This window comes from Hippocampus zosterae, chromosome 13 (assembly GCF_025434085.1).
Source record: "Hippocampus zosterae strain Florida chromosome 13, ASM2543408v3, whole genome shotgun sequence".
In the NCBI taxonomy this organism is placed as follows: domain Eukaryota; kingdom Metazoa; phylum Chordata; class Actinopteri; order Syngnathiformes; family Syngnathidae; genus Hippocampus; species Hippocampus zosterae.
In genome coordinates, this window is record NC_067463.1 from 6,643,937 (window position 1) to 6,661,042 (window position 17,106).

General features: G+C 45.7%; 1 long non-coding RNA gene across 2 annotated transcripts in view; it reads right to left on the bottom strand.

Moving 5' to 3' along the window:
- LOC127613281 (uncharacterized) overlaps window positions 1–17,106 on the bottom strand; it is a 29,098-nt gene that overhangs the window by 5,024 nt on the left and 6,968 nt on the right. Inside the window, exon 3 of one of the 2 annotated variants that reach the window (XR_007966135.1) lies at window positions 6,069–6,186. This is a non-coding gene — a long non-coding RNA (uncharacterized LOC127613281). Of the gene's footprint in view, window positions 1–4,636; window positions 6,187–17,106 lie in introns of those variants that run through there. The other variant, XR_007966134.1, reaches the window with a different exon arrangement.

Here is a 17,106-nt window from a genome sequence, read left to right on the forward strand (position 1 = left end):
ACGCCGAATAATTGAATTGTTCTGCTGCTCGGATTTGTTTAAATAAAACGCCTGTGGGTGTAAAAAACAAAACAAAACAAAAAACAACGAGGATTCAGACAAATTCTATTAAAGACACAGGTATCTTTTGTTGCATTTGTGCAATCACCAATGGACATTTTTTTTCCCCCATTTCTTGCTTTCAGTATCTGAGCTTTTGCTCTGTCACGGCTTATCTTCGATCCAACCCCCTCGGCGAGGGGTTTTCAAGCCACTGTGACATGCAATGAAAGGCTGTCCTTCCTCCCTTTGCCAAAAAGATTGCAATCGGCTGAGGGGCTGCTGTGAGCGCGTGGATGGGGGAGGGGGTTAGAAAACAAAACAAAAAAAAAGGTATCTGTTCAAAGAAGTTAATAAAATTTGTGATGGGAAATGGACGGCCGGGATGTACAATAAGCTCGACGCGTCAGCTGACAGGAAATGCAGCGACGCGTTGGGGACGAGGGCTGCTCGCACTTATTGGGCTGATTATGAAGTAGTGATTCGAATGCCACACACACACACACACACACACACACACACACACACACACACACACACACACAAGTATATACATCCAGTGGGGAAGGGGGGAGGGGGAATTTGTATTTTAGTAAACAAAATTTCACACATTGACAGGAGGTGTCCTTGCTTTTCTGCTGGTGTAATTATCACTCCGGGAAAAGTGTTTCATTAAGAAAAAGCTCCACTTTCAGACACTTTAGTCACACTGGGTTGGGCACACTCCCACAAAGACACACGCACACACATTCACACACACACCCCCACGATCCAGTATTTAATTCCTCACCCCTCATCCTTGTCTGCTTTTCTTGGCCATCTTCACACCTTCATCATTTTTACTCCACGGTGTTCGATCCGTGAGACAAAGATAATAATTGAACCTTCTCTCTTTCTGCCATTATCTCGCCTGTCTTTTCCCCCCGAACCCGTCATCCGCATAAACCACCACACCCCCCCACCCCACGCCCCCATCCTCTCCGTGCCCCCTCGCTAGCTTGGGGAGGTCTGCGGGTTAATGAGTCATGAAGTGTGAAAACTTCCTGAGACTCAAGCAGAACTAAATGGACTTTCCAGATGTGAGTCCACCGCGACGTGCGGATGGGCGCTTAAACGGTGGGGCGGCGTGGGGGGTGGGGGGGCGGCGGGATGGGGTGTACGAGGGCTTGTGGAGGTTTGAAAGAGAAGACGATGAGGGTGGTGGGGGCGGGGGGTCATGAGATAAAGCTGACATGATACTTTTACAGTTTGTTCACTTGTCAACTGCAGTTTGTCAAAACCGGTGCTGGAAAAACGTTAAAGGTTTACGTCTCTATAAAAGGAAATTTAATTACATATACTACATGTACACTGACTGTGGATGGTATGACATTCAGTGAATTCTCGGCCATATAAATATATATAAATGTAAAATATATTTCACGGTTTCCTTCAGTCTCAAAGTGTGGTGGCAGAGCATGCAAATGTCTCTGTGTAATGTGTCCGTGTGGAACCGGCAACAAATTTACCTGCGTCATTGAATCACATTCATCGAAATTTTCGACGAGACTTGGCGTGGCCCGACAGTGGTCAGTAATGCTAGCGCCGCCCCTGTATAACGTGACGATCTCAGATTCCCGGTGGTCCAGTGGTTACAGCGTCGACTTCCCAGCGCTGAGGTAGTAGTTCAAGTCCAGCTGCGGCCTCCCTGTGTGGAGTTTGCATGTTCTCCCCGAGCTTGCGTGGGTTCTCTGTGCACTCCGGTTTCCTCCCACATTCCAAAAACATGCATGGCAGGCTGATTGTACACGATAAATCATCCATAGGTGTGAGTATGAGCGTGGATGGTTAAAAGTCTGAGTGTGCCCTGCAATTGGCTGACAACCAGTTCAGGGTGTCCCCCGCCTATTGCCCGAAGATTGCTGGGATAGGCTCCAGCACCCCCGCGACCTTTGTGAGGATAAGCGGATCGGAAAATGAACGAATGAATGAATGTTGCGCACTTCTGGCTCACGGTGGAGAGTTCTGGGTTCAAGTCTCCGTCTGTTAAGAATACAATCAAAATCAACCGTCAATAACCGCAAGATATTTAAGAATTGCAAACGTGTGGAGCGGCTGACAAGATGGCCAAATTCCAGTTCGCGCTCGTACAGACTGCCGCTCGATATTCCAAAATGTCAATTAGCAGCATCGAGCACTTTGATGCTTCAATAATGGCCACACTTTGAACAATCATCACTGGCGTGGGAGGAATTGAAGCTGCTCCAAATGAAAGCAATCAAAACGTGGTTGACCCCCAATGCCGGTCGACTGGAAGCGAAGACAATAGAGCCACGGCGTGAGTGCCAATCATTTCAGTCATCAGCGCAAATTGTCAACAAACGGCATTAACGGCCACTCTGGGCCGCGTTGGCGCTCGTTTGGACATTTGCGTCCGGCTCGTAATTTAAGAGGCTCTCCTCGCTCGCTCGGCCGCGTGTGCGATCGAACGACGATTCGTTATGAGAGAAGAAGTTGAAAACGGGACGGAATCGATACTGTTTAGCCAGCAGCCGTGCTGCCGTGGATGCATTTAACGCGTCAAGCTGAGGAAAAACAACCAATTGCCTCCGAACGCGCACTTTATTGACCACACAAACACAGGCGCGCACACTGCAGGCGTATTGACTGGTGTAAGGCAATTAGAGCGGGGTTCTTTCTAACCCGCAAACTTGCAGTGATGCTTTGAGCGGCTCGCTAAAAAGTGTGGCACGCATCGCTTTGAACACCTTTTTTTGAGCGACAAACCATGGCAGTGTATTAGAATATTTTTAAAACTCTCTTTTTTTCAGTATAGTGGTGCCTTGAGAGACAAGTGAGCCGACTTGCGCTGTATGGTGACAGTGAACTTGACTCACTTCACAACAAGCAGCAGTTTGGTAGAGTGAACCCCCCCCAAAAAAAATCAGGCTTCCTGTTGTTGAATGCTTCACTGTCAAACTAAACATCAAACAAAGAGAACGACTCATTTTGTATTTGAAACAACATCATGGCTTTCCCTTCAGACTGTTTAGTTTGATGCTAACAAACAATATAAAACGCCATAGACGGGCAAATAAATCAGTGTCGTGGTTTTAAAACCCTTTGAATCAGCGAAGATTTCAACACAAAGTGTGGAGCAATGCACATAGACAATACAACAATACTTACAGGCAAACATTCTTTTTCCTCAAATATAATCTGCAATTACTAGACCTACAATTATATATAAAAAAATATGTACGTTGATGTGATGGAACATTTTTTGGCATATTATGAAAACAATTCTATTAACTGTCCTCATAAATAAACAAATACACACTAAGTGGGCTGCCCTGTCTGAATTGTCTTCAGTGAACCTAACCGGATCCTTTTGGGATTGCGGGAGGAAGGAGGAGTACCCGGAGAAAACCTGCTGATGCCAGTTTCTGTGACAAACTAGGCGGGCCCGATTCAATCCATTTCAGTCACAAGCGCTTACTCACGTCATCCTATCCGACGAGGCCAGCCGCCGGAGGCGCATGAAGAATGTTTAGTTCAAACACATATCACAGAAAATTGTGTCACAGCTCAGTGTGGCTTCACTATTTAGTCAGTTCATGCTTCTGTCGCCATTGATAATTATCTCTTGTGCTAAATCTCTGATCAGCGATTTGAGCATTAATGTGGGCCCGCAGAAAGTTACTCCGTCATTCTCGCTGTAACACGAATACCATATTTTTGTGTGAACAATAAACATAATTGTACGAATAAAGAAATTAGAAACCATTAAAACAGGACCTTTCACATTTACAGTCTACTCAACGATTGTGTGTGTGTGTGTGTGTGTGTGTGTGTGTGCGTGTGCGTGTGCGTAGAACATGTTCCAGTGGGACCGCTCAGCTCACTTTGTGTTTTCGAAACATTTGCCGACTCCCATGTGGAGGTGGCTCCCGGTGACCTCGGCGTGACTCTCTAGACATCTCTCTATCAACACGGTGCAAACAACGCGGCAGCACGCACACACACACACACACACACACACACACACACACACACACACACACACACACACACACACACACGAGGGCCCCCATAGACACACACGGGCATCCACAAACCTGCGAGACGTCGGGGGTAAAGAACAGCCAAGTGAGACTTGGACGTGCTAGAAAACATTTCCATCGCAATTAGCCTCTTGTTTTTGTACGCACGGGTGTGTGCGATCACGTTAGCGTTTAGCATGAACTCCACCAGGAGATCATTTCAAAGGGTAGCACATGTTGCGCAATTGAATCAGTGTGGATCGATAACTCGTTATTTCACTTGTAGTGTAAAGTCGAGCAATTTTGTCACTGTCCTTCATTTATTTATTATTTATTTTCTCTCTCTCTCTCTCTTCATGTATATGGATTTATTGATGACGGTTCATTCTACAATTAGGTTTGATCTCAAATTTGGGTCATTTGGCCTTGGCTGAGGCCCACTTTCCATCTCACCGTTCTTTGTAGACTCTCCTTTCACTCGTCCCCTCTCTCCCTACCTCCCTCCCTGCCTGCCTGCCTCCTCGACTTAATATCTCTCTTCCTCCACACCCCCCCCCCAGCCCCTTCCCCCTCAAGGTGTCTAAGCTGTGAAACATTTAATCGCCGCGGTAACGGTTTCATATCTGGCCCAGAAATCAAATAATGCCGACTGATTTACTCTCCTTAGCAACCAGGGAGCACAGCCCTAGCAACCGACCCAGTCGGCAGGCCAGACCTAATCAGGTTGAAAATATTTCAATTATTGTGTTGATTCTAGGAAGTGTGTGTGTGTGTGTGTGTGTGTGTGTGTGTGTATGTGCGTGTGCGCGCATGTGTGCTTGCAAATGATATCAGCCGCTATTGATGTGAGTGGAGGAGGGAGTGAGGCTGTGAGGAAAAGACAAGATGTGCGATGAGTCAGTGAAGTGAGGCTGATGGAGACATCAGGAAGCAACAAGAGCACATGGTCAGCCGGGACGGGATTGTCAAACAGCTGGCACGCTCTCCGCGTTTGTGTGCGTGAGAGCGGGTGTGTTATGCGTCTTTTCGGACAATGTTCACACACATACACGTGGATATTTTAAAATGGGATTTCCCATGTGTGAGCGAAAAGAACTACAAATGACTCAAGAGCACATCTATATGGTATTAAGCGCCAAGAGGAGGCGTAACTTTATTGATACGCTCACACTAGTTCATTTCCAATAAGTAAATAATTCATCCATCCATCCATTTTCCGATCCGCTTATCCTTATACAAGGGTCGGGATATCCTAGCTGTCTTCGGGCAGTAGGCGGGGGACACCCTGAACCGGTCGCCAGCAAATCGCATCGCACACAGAGACGAACAACCATTCACGCTCCCACTTACACCGAGGGACAATTTAGAGCGTTCAATCAGCTTGTCATGCATGTTTTTGGAATGTGGGAGGAAACCCTAGTACCCAGGAGAAAACCCACACATGCCCGAGGAGAACATGCAAACTCCACACAGGGAGGCCGAAGCTGGAATTAAACCCGGTAGCCCTGCACTGTGAGGTTGAACACTTGGACCTACTATGCTACTGTATGGTAATGTCGGTCATTATAACGGTACGTGGTGAGCTAAGTATTTTTTCATGCGGTACCTGGTGTAAACTGAGAGCCACTGATTGAGCACCTGAATAATGAATGAATGAATCTGGATGAGCGTACGTCTTTAATAATGTGTCTTAATGTATGCCTACTTTTGCTAATAGAAATGTGGATAGCGCGCAGTGAAAAAAAGGGGCCATCAGTCATCGTTGTGCGCCTCTTGTGTTTTACCCAATGTACAAACGCGTCCGTGCACATGCTTTATTTGATTTAGGTGACTCTGTATCCATTCGAGGAAGTAAACAGCTGCTGGGGGCTACTTTTGAGCTTTGCCTGTGCATGTGTCGACGCCCACTTTGTCATGTCGTAACACCGGATACAATTATTATCCTTTGTTAGTGCCACAGTGGGAGAATTTGCATTACCATATTAATGTAGAAACATGGTCACTTACACGGCGGTGTACTCTTGTGTTAACCTCCAAGACTGTGCTTGCAATGGCGCCACGCCGTCCACATTGAGGCACTTGGGTGTGAAGAGGTCAAGAGGTGACGTGAAACTTCCATCAGGAACTGGAAAAAATAAATAAATACAAATCGTCAGATAGCTGTAGAAGGAAGAGGAAAATATGTCACAATTAGGGTGAATTTACACTTCTTAACCCTTTGAGGGTTATTACAGCAGTTATTACAGTGGACAGCTTATCATGTTATCAGGTGACAGGGAGCACGAAAGGGTTAATATCACAATAAAGTGCCGTTGGTGTCCCCATCACAATTACAAAGTGTGAAATCATAGCAGGAAAATGAGACTCGGAGGTGTTATTATTGGCCAAACATTTGCACACACATAGAAAAAAAATAGTTTTTTTTCCCTCAATGGATGGAAAGCTATTTTGGCAATTGTCCACAAACTGCACTGCTAACTCCAACATGTGTAATAAGTGGTCAAATGGTGCCGAATCAACATTTTTATGGTTTTATTGCCCAAAAAAAAGGTATTTATGAAAACAAGCAATTTTCATCATCATCTTGAACACTTTGCATGTGTCCCTGAAAATGCAGTCCACCCTGCCGTTATGGGTTGATGCGACTTTAAGTAACCCGCTGATATTCCCGGAGACATCGCAAAAAGAACGATGTCTTTTCTTTTTCATTGGAGGATGAAATAGTGGCTAATTACAGAATAAAATATTTACACTTTGTGTTTTGGTAATTTTGTTCACGCTGTCTGTGTAGCTGGATGTTGTCAAAATTCACATGTCCACCCTGTCACGGTCAAGTATCAATACCAGTAGAAATCTTCCAGAAGAATCAAAATGTATTTTTTTAAGAGTACGGTACGCAGTCGACTTGCTAACTGAATAACATTGCTAAGCGAAGGTCCACGACATGCTAGTGGAATGCTAAGATTAGCACAAGATGTCAGGGCAGACACGCTGCCATTATCCATCCTGTCAGCTAGCTTACGCAGCGCTTCAGCTAGCACTTAAGATTGTTGACTTGCAGTCAATTCATGGAAAAGAGTGTTAGCTTGACCAAGGTGTATTTCTGACAGGCTAACATCTGCTGAATAAAATCAATATACCGGTAATGTCCGTGGTAAAATGTGTGCACTTTATGTGGCCGTGTCGAATTGGCTTCATTGTTGTCAGAGACAATCGGAGGTGTTTGAGTGATGTCACACTTATTTTGTTTAGACAGTTTGAAGCCGTTTTTCACTCTGAAAAGCCTGTTGGCACAAAACTGAAGAGCTGGCCTCTAAAATTCAGTTGCGATTGTTGTTGAGAATGTCAATTGCTTCTCGCCGTCTTTCACATTTGTCACAGCCGCCACTAGAACGTTGGATGACGCCACAACGAGAAGCCAGGAGAAGAAAATGTGTTATTGTACTGTATTTATTTATTTCTTTATTTTTAAAGAACAAGGTTCTGAAAGCACAGAGGAAAAAAATTGTCCAACTGGATTGGATGGAAATGTCATTTGGGGAAAATGACATGAAAGAAATTGAAATTCTATTTTTGAGTTGCAGCAAAAGTTGAATTCTTATTTCCACGGAGGCGTAACACCATAGTTGTAACGTCAACCGCGCTTTTAAATGAGCAACGACTGCAACAAAAATGCGTGACACATAGGGAGATTTAGAAAGGGGTTTAAAAAAAAAACTGAAGCGACAATTTCAAAAGGTGAGTTAAGATACTAAACTGTTGATGCGAAGACGAAAAAAAAAACAGCCCCCAAAATCACAACTTTTCCAATTTCCCATTCACGTTATAAAGACCAAGCCGCTAAAGTTATTTGAGTGTGTGTGCATACGTGTGTATCTGCGTGTGTGTGCGTGTGTGTCAGTTGGAAGGGCAGCTAGGCGTAAAATTGAGTGCGGATTCATTAGGTTGTGTGAGCTGAGCTGCAGTCGCTTTAAGTGATACATTTCCTCTGCGAGTGGAGGTGTGTGGGTGGATGGGTGCTGTGGGTGGGGGGCTGACTTGGGGGGGGGGTGTCATGCCTGTCTGTCGGCCTCATACGAGCGCACGCGCACACACGCAGGCACAATTTAGAGGCCTTATTCTATATCCTCCCTCCTCGGATTAACCGTAGAGTGACACTGTAAATCTGATCCAATTTCCTCCTCTAATCATCATTAAAAAGCGCAAATGACTCCACTCGCCATTAAACACTCCCACGTGCGTGCCGCCATTAGTGGCGCTTCCACAGAGCCGCCCGGCCGCGGCCTTGTGTTTTGTGTCTTCCGACCTCCACCGTTTTGTTTTTTGTCCCCCCCCCCCTACACACACACACTCGGTAGACGACAAGACACACAGCAGAATGTGCTAAAAACATGTCACACCGCGGGATCCAACAATAACAACAACAACAAAAAGAACTAGCGTGTTTTGTTTCTACAGTAAAACACATTTGCAGGCTGTCGAGTGTATGCCAAAGCAACAGGTGGTGCTGTAACACCTAAGCTCGTGGGTCATTTGAGACCATCAGAAGAAAGACATTTCCGGAAAAGGTATACAATCACAACAATGGTTCATTGAAAAACATTGGAATGAAGTTTGTGAGGCAATTTTGAAGATGACGGGGATGAAAACAACAGTAGCCGGTGTGACAAAAAGCTTCTCTGGAAGAAGTTGTACTGCCCACATATAATCATGATATAATGTTAGGTTTGAGTCATTACTTAATATTTATCCTCTTAATTCTGTACATTGCGAATATATACTTAGAACTGACATTCCAATGAATCAGATTTTTTTAAAAAGGCCGTGGTGGTCAAACATTTTAGTGCCACTATTGTCATGTAATGGAAAATTAAAAGAACAAATATAAACCAATGATTCAAAATATCACTCGCCATGAGATAGGTTTGAATGAGATATAAAGATATAAAGTATCTGTACTACTGGATTTTATTTTATTTTTTTAATGTGTGTGAAAACAGCAACAGATCTAAAACGATACATTTGCCTCCACACCCCAGACTCACGCAACAAACACACAAGCTGAAGAATTGACGTTAGCACAACAAAGCTAACCTCAACTGATGTTAGTTAGCAGTCCATTTGTCCCAAGTATGTGTGAAAACTTTAAGCTTGTTAACCCAACAATTTTTTTGTCCCATAAAATGGTGCAGTAAAATTTTCAGTCACTTGAAATTTTAATCTTTTTTTTTTCTGTGTGTGACTATTCGCTCACAGTCTGATACAGCGCACTATTACAGTGCTAAAAATGACAACCACAACAATAAGCATCTCGTTTCATTCATACCGCTGACAAATGTCCATCAAAAGTGTGCATTGTTATTTTTGTGAAAGCCCACTTTTCATATAGCTCTTGTAATTGAACTGTTGACAATATTAGAAGACAGGCTGGCATGATATTAATACAAAATACAAACTAGAGCTGCCCGATTTGAGACAATGGGAAGTGAAAGACTTACAAATCCTCACTTTTCCCTTCCTCGCTTTTTGGCGGGCACACACAAGAAGATGATGGGATTTCATCAATGACTTTTGTTCGTTGCCACAGTCTCATTTCTTGCCTGCGGCCTGCAATATTCTCACCCACAAAATGAATTTCAGTCTGACATTTTGGCCCCAAATGCAACCTCTGGATTTTATTGTGGCACCTAGACTGAAACACCAAACATCACAATGGTTGACCTGGTAATTTACCAAAGTCAGTGCAGAATATTTAATACTCTCAACGCGTTGAATTGTGAAATTTACAGCATAGTAAATGTACTCATAATTCAAATTTTGCCAGTATTTAAGAAGATTAAAAAACATTGGTAGCCTGATAGGAGAACGGAAGAAACATTTTTTCGTTCTTCGTCCAGCTGCTTCGATTCAACCTTCGATCTGGATGATCGACAACCTCTCCACCCTCTTCCCCAATGAGCATGTTGGTATTTTTTATGGTTACTGTGACAATAAATTAGAAATGATTCTGGCAATTATGCTTTTAGGCTAACAACATACAAATTGCTGAACAAATAGTTCCCTTTGAGCTTTAATGCATATTAACCTTCAAAGGTGTTCTCAGCTTGATGCATATCAGCGACAACGGCGGCAGATGGAGAATTGACTCCAGCCATATTGTGCGAAGGTGTTAAAGACGCACCTTCACTCACTTAGTGGTGAATTAACTCCGTAAGGCAAAGTCATAAAGAAGACTTTTAGTCCTAATGGAGAGAACCCCGCCGAGCGCGGTGCAGCTGTGCTGTCATTAGCCGGTGTTTGTTTTCACACTTTGTTTGTTTATTGCTTTGTTTTTGCACCTGCGACATGGCCGGGAGGGTCGTGAGAAAGGACCCGGGTTTCAGGAGAGGATCGTCTCCCTGTTAGTAAACGGGAGACTCCCAGAGGAGCGCTAACTCCAAGACCGTAGGATTGATGGGAGTAGCCGAGGCTGTTTGCAATTAACGGTATGTTTGACATCCTCTTTGAACCGAGCTACTGAATTAACTTGACTAAGGGACTGATTGACGAAAATCCTTAACAAGTGACACAAAATTGCATGTTCACTGTATGAACTTCATGTGGGCGTGTTGAGCATTAGTTAAGACGACAGTTTGTTAATAAGATCCCAAATATGTTAGAATGCAATAAAATTCCAAATACTGTGGTATCTCAGAAAAACTGCTTTGATTGGCTGCTATCAAGTTTGCTATGTACACACCCACAACGGCGCAAAGTTGCACACCCATCCATCCATCCATGCCCTGGCCACAAAGTGGCACATGTTAGCTTTCCATAAAGTTTATGAGTGCGAAACACACAATATTAGTTTTGCTCCAAATTTGCATTCTTAAGATAAGAACACCTTTATTAGTCTCGCAATGGATCTTGTCCGTTCTTAAGTCCCTGTGATCTTGTGACACATCATTACTCCCGGTACTGCTCCAGTTCCAAAAACACATGGAATACCCGGATGTTATTGTCGTCTGTTTGCTTGAACCAAGAATGTATCAGTTGGATACATGTGAAGGCTTGGCTACTATCACGGAAATACATCACAGTTGTTGTTTTTTATTTTATCAGGGGTGCCCAAATGCGGGTCTCGTGAGCCACTAGTATCCACGTGTGGATATGGGTCGTTAATTATTTGTTATTTTTTTTTGCTCGACTAAATCTACTACTATCTGGTCGAAAAGTGGGCAAACTCTCCATTGGATTGTTGAAGAAATAAACGTCACATGATGTGCTCGTTGTCTCTGCTAATTAAAATAGCCACTTATGGAGCACACCTTAACGTTCCATACAGGTGGGTTTTCTTCCATTTTCACAGTCCGTGTTGCACCACACGGAGAAGATAAAGTTCTAATCTTACACACAACGTTGGGGATGCAGTCGTGTGGTTGTGTGCACTGGTGTGTTTCACCGGTGCAATGATAACAGGTCTTCCGAAAAGATAAACTCTGGCACATCCCCACGGAATGTCTTCATGTGCTGCATGAAACATTGAGGAATCGCTACTGTGTGTGTGTGTGTGTGTGTGTGTGTGTGTGTGTGTGTGTGTCTTTTAAACAATAGAGTTTCCACATCAGATGATGCAACTTGTTCCTCCCCCTCCATCTTTGTCCTCCCCTAATCACTCCCCTTGGAATCCTCCGCCTTATATAATTGAGTAGCAACTCCAAAACACACATGCACACGTACACTTTACGCCTCCTCCCCCTCGTCTTGTGCCAACGACGCCCCTCCTGGCGGGGGACACAGAATGAGATATGACATTTCATTTGGGTTTCTTTGCCACTCTGCGCCCTTGCTTGGAGGAAATAAATAAATATTTCATTAGAAGGCTGGCGGGGAAATAAAGAGCGCAGGACAATGCATAGATTCTGAGATAAACCGAAGATGCTTGGGCCACACCCAGAACGTTTTGGGGCTCTATTTTGGTGTCCAGTGCAAGTCTGGCACGAAGCGTGGTGTAAATCTGCGCAGGGCCGGGCTTGACTATATTTCGGTATTTTCACACACCCGTGCAAGCTGGTGCAAGCAAACCAGCTGTTGCGGTTTCGGACCAGTCGGGAACAAGAACGGCTCTCACAAACGAAGAACAGGATAAGATCCATCCATCCATCCATCCATTTTCTGACCTGCTTTATCCTCACAAGGGTTGCGGAAGGTGCTGGAGCCTATCCCAGCTGTCTTCGGGTAGTAGGCGGGGAACACCCTGAACCGCTTGGCAGCCAATCGCAGGGCACACAGAGACAAACAACCATCCATGCTCACACTCACCTTGGGACAATTTTGAGCCTGCCATGCACGTTTTTTTGGAATGTGGGAAGAAACTGAAGCACCCAGAGAAAACCCACTCAGGCACGGGGAGAACATGCAAACTCCACACAGGGTGGCCAGAGCTGGAATTGAACTCGGTACCTCCGCATTGTGAGGTCGACGTGCTAACCACTGGATCACTGGACCGCCCAAGGATAACATTGAGTACAAAAAAGCGGTTTGTTTACAAAATCAAGACCAACAAAGTTCAACAGAGAACAAGGATAATTGCGACACTAACCAAAAGCGCTAGTAAAAGGCAAGGGGGGAAAAAAATACGCATGATGCCAGCGTCTTGTTGCGCCATGTCAAGGACAATCAAGTGCGGCTCTTGTGCGTGGGAAGGGAATGAGAGGAGCCGCTTCAATTAGAGGCGAAACAAGTCAGGTCTGTTTATTCCCACAACGGCGCAAAACACCCTTTTCAAAAAGCAGCACATTTTGCGTGGGTCTGGCAAATGATCACAACTTAGTCCATCCCGCCCCTGCGCCAGACTTGCACTCTGCAAATACATAGAGCCCTGAAAGACAATTTAGACTTTTCAATCATCTTACGGGGGATGTTTTGGGAAGAGCAAACCAGAGAAAAGCCACACAAGCACAGCCAAATATTCAAAACCTGAAACTCAAAGTGAAAGCAAGACCTGCTAACCCAGGGGTGGGCAAACTTTTTGGCTCGGGGGCCGCATTGACTTTTAAAATTTGACAGAAGGGCCAGGTCAGCACGAGCTATGGTACATAAAAAAAAAATACAGAGGTCCTCGGTGGTCGAAAAGATCCACCCCACCCCTTATGTTCTGCAACTTATAGTCAATGCGGTGAAATGCCTGTCATTACAAGTCCAATTGAAATGAAAATCATTCACATCGAACCTAAATTGTGGACCAACCTTCGGCGGGCCGGATTAAAAGGACCAACGGGCCGGATTCGGGCCGCGGGCCATAGTTTGCCCACCACTGTGCTAATCACTAGTCAGTCCGACATGTTGCTTGACCTTACGCATGATGACGGCACATTTCCCGAACCTCTTCCCTCCCGTTCCGTTCTACTTGGGACAATGAAGGAGCAACACGGTCCGGCCGTAGACCAGACAGATAAGCCAATCAAGTGTGTCCCTCCACAGCACCTATCATCCTGCCTTTCTCGTTAGAGCTCTTTATCAAGCTGCCCTCTGCCGCCTCGCTGCCATCTCTCTCCGGGCTCACCCGGAGACTGGCGGCTTTATTGTCTTAATTAAAACAGAGCCTGTTTAATTATTTTAATCCTCACGACCGCACAGCAGGGACTGTTGAGAGAGAGGGGGGGGGCAGGAAAAGAGCAGGGAGGTGAGGAAGAGGAGGAGGAGGAAGAGGAGTAGCCCTGACATTTCCAATTAAGCTCTTCAAGTTCAAAAGCAGGAGTTCTTATCACTTTTCTTTCTTTTTCATTTTCCAATTTGTGGCCTCCTCTTTCGCTCCGCTCCTTCCCTCGCTCCTCCCCTCGTCGTCTTTTCCTGCCCCCTCCTCGTCTTCTCCCGTCCGCAGCACCTTTGAGAGATTAGCAGTTTGAAGAACGGCCCCCGTTGAGAGCTTCGTTCAAGTGCAGACATCAAAAGAATCGGCTACAATAGCGCACAGCGTCACGTGCGCATCGAGGAAAAGTATCTTAGCACCCCCCTCCGTCTTCACCGCCACGTCCCATGACCATTGCAAACAGCCCGACGAGCGACATCGTGGAATGTGGTCGCATTCCGACACGCAGTGACGGGATTCGATCCGGAACATCGCTCATTGTTGTGCTCCCAAATTTAGAACAAACGGGCAACATTCTGTCAAGTCACGGAACGTCTTTTAAAATAATTTAAGTTGGAAATCGGAATCTGTCTATTTGCAAGTAGCCCAGACATCCGTTGAGCCATCTTTTTTATTTATAGCGCTTGTCCTCAATGAGGTCAATCTTTTCTCAATCAATGTTGACTTTCTTTCACTTTGCGCCTTCAAATGAAACAGATGCCATTTTACAGATGCCTTTACGTGTGCTGTTATCGTCTATTTACATTTTCCCCGCCAAGTATTGTGCCAAATGTTGCATATTCATCAACACTAACGTACTACCGCGGCCCGGTAGCCCAGTGGTTAGCACGTGGGCTTCACAGTGCAGAGGTACCGGGTTCGATTCCAGCTCCGGCTTCCCTGTGTGGAGTTTGCATGTTCTCCCCGGGCCGGCGTGGGTTTTCTCCGGGTGCTCCGGTTTCCTCCCACATTCCAAAAACATGCGTGGCAGGCTGATTGAACACTCTAAATTATCCCTCCCTCGGTGTGAGTGTGAGCGCGGATAGTTATTTGTCTCTGTGTGCCCTGCGATTGGCTGGCAACCGGTTCAGGGTGTCCCCGCCTACTGCCCGGAGACGGCTGGGATGGGCTCCAGCACCCCCCGCGACCCTAGTGAGGATCAAGCGCCTCGGAAGATGAATGAATGAATAACGTACTACCCGGAGAAAAGCTATTTTGCAACACCCATCCATCCATCCATCCATTTTCTGATCCCCTTAATCCTCACAAGGGTCACGGGGGGTGCTGGAGCCTATTGCAGGCATCTGGGCAGTAGGCGGGGGACACCCTGAACCGCTTGCCAACCAATCACAGCGCAGAGATGAATAACCATCCACGCTCACACCCCCACCAAAATTATACACAACCGCCCGTCCTCGCATCACATTGTCTTGTTCGTGTACTTTCCACCCGATGACACCCCACCCCACCCCCTCCACTCCCTCACCCATGTTATTGCCCCACCTCTTGATCCATTTCATCCGGGAGCCTAAACTCTCCAGATTTCCCCCGTTTGCCTCCTGATTAAGGAGCGAGTGGAGCGCTGCCGCCACCGCCGCCACCTCCGTCTCCATTCCTCATTCATGTGCTGCCGCGGTAACTGGCCTATTATCTGACAGTTCCACTCCACTGACCTGTCCAATAACAGCTTCCACATCCCTGTAAATGCCCTGGAGAGAATCGCGCGGGGGGGGGTGGGGGGGGGGGGGGCATTGAAAACAAAAGGGGGTGAAAAAGGGAAGTGTGTTACTGGATGCGCATTGATGGATAAACCCTGGAGATTGGCCTCGTGTTATAAACATTGACGCCGGGCTAGCAGATCAACTCCAAAATAGGGGACTGATGTGAGCCCCTAACCGCCCCCCCCCTCCTCACCCCCCCCTCCCTCTGGCAAAATGAAAGGCCAAGATTAGAGAGATGATAGCTTTTCAGATTGGAGAGGAGATACTAAAATGAGTTTGCGGAGGTGAGACTCGGGCAGTTAAGCAGCTGATAAATTGATGGCACTCTCACGCTCCTTCTCTCACCCCCCCTCCCCCACCCCACAACGGCAAGGCAGCCAAATCTATTAAACACCAATGACCTGTTTGTGTAGTGCTAGAAAGGGGAAATAAGGCACCCACTTTGACGTAAGGATATCCTTAGGAAGGGTTTTAAAACAGGTGACGGGAAAGTTTATTAATACTTTTTAAAGACTTGACGGTGAAATGCGAATGAGATCCACTGCCTGCCAAATAGTACGCCCACTTTTTACCTCAACTGGTACCATTTTATAATAAATGGTTTATTGACTAATCATCACTTTATAAAACCTTAAGGGTTGTTTTTTTGTGATGTCTTTTCTTGCCAAGTAGTGAGCCGTTTCTTATAAAAGCTGGGTAAAACAGTTTATTGTTGACAAAGGTTTTATCTTGACTGGTCGTCAGCCATTGCGCTCACATTCACGTCGCCGCTATGCGGGTGACGGAACCTGAAGAAACTCTAAACATAGGAACTGAATTTTGCTTCTACCTTGAATAGAACATTGAGGGGATATGTCATAATGACTGTCCAACGATAGTATTTATTTATGGTTTACTTATTTATTGTCATTTGAATGAATAAATCTATCATGCAATGATATGTACAGTCAGGTAGTGCAGAAAGGCACTTTAACAGAACCGTGGGGGGCAAATACGCGTGGAAACTGACAATTGTGGGTGCTGATTTTTAAATTCCAAACTTAAAAAAAATGTTTTGATTAAAAAAAAAAGCTTCCATTGAATGGTCACTGAAACTGATCCATAATAAATCAACTCAAACTGGTATTTATGAAACCTCAACATCACAAGGACAATGAGCGACTCACCAGTGTGCGCGGCCGTGCGTGTAGAAGAAATAAAAAGGAGGGCAGCGAGCGCAAGGTCTGGGATGTTTTTGGGACGCTCCGAGATGAAAAAGGTGAGAAGGGCCACAGGAACTGTTTCCCATGATCCTGCTTGACCTGACCTGGGCTGGTTGTGTGTAGTCGTTTGCTCGGGGCTTAAGGCAGTAAACAGCAGGCAGAGGTTTGACAGCGCTCGCTCACACACACACATTAAAACAGGCCGCAGACACTTGACCGAACACATGGGATGTTCTCGACACCCATGAATCATACACTGACTCTGAAGTCCAACCGGGGTGCGCGCGCGGGCGTTTTGATATGCGGGTGACAGCTCCGTCTGTGACGAACCGTGGAACAATCAAGTTTGATCGACACGAGGATGAAAGTAAAGTGCTGAGATTCGTAGACGGTTTGGACGGCTTTCAACTTTAGAGCGGAGCGCTTTGGGGTGGCGAGGTGTAGTAAAGTTATGAGCACATTTGCACCGCCATAAGATGATGCAGGTTTGAATCTCAGCTCAGCATTCTAGA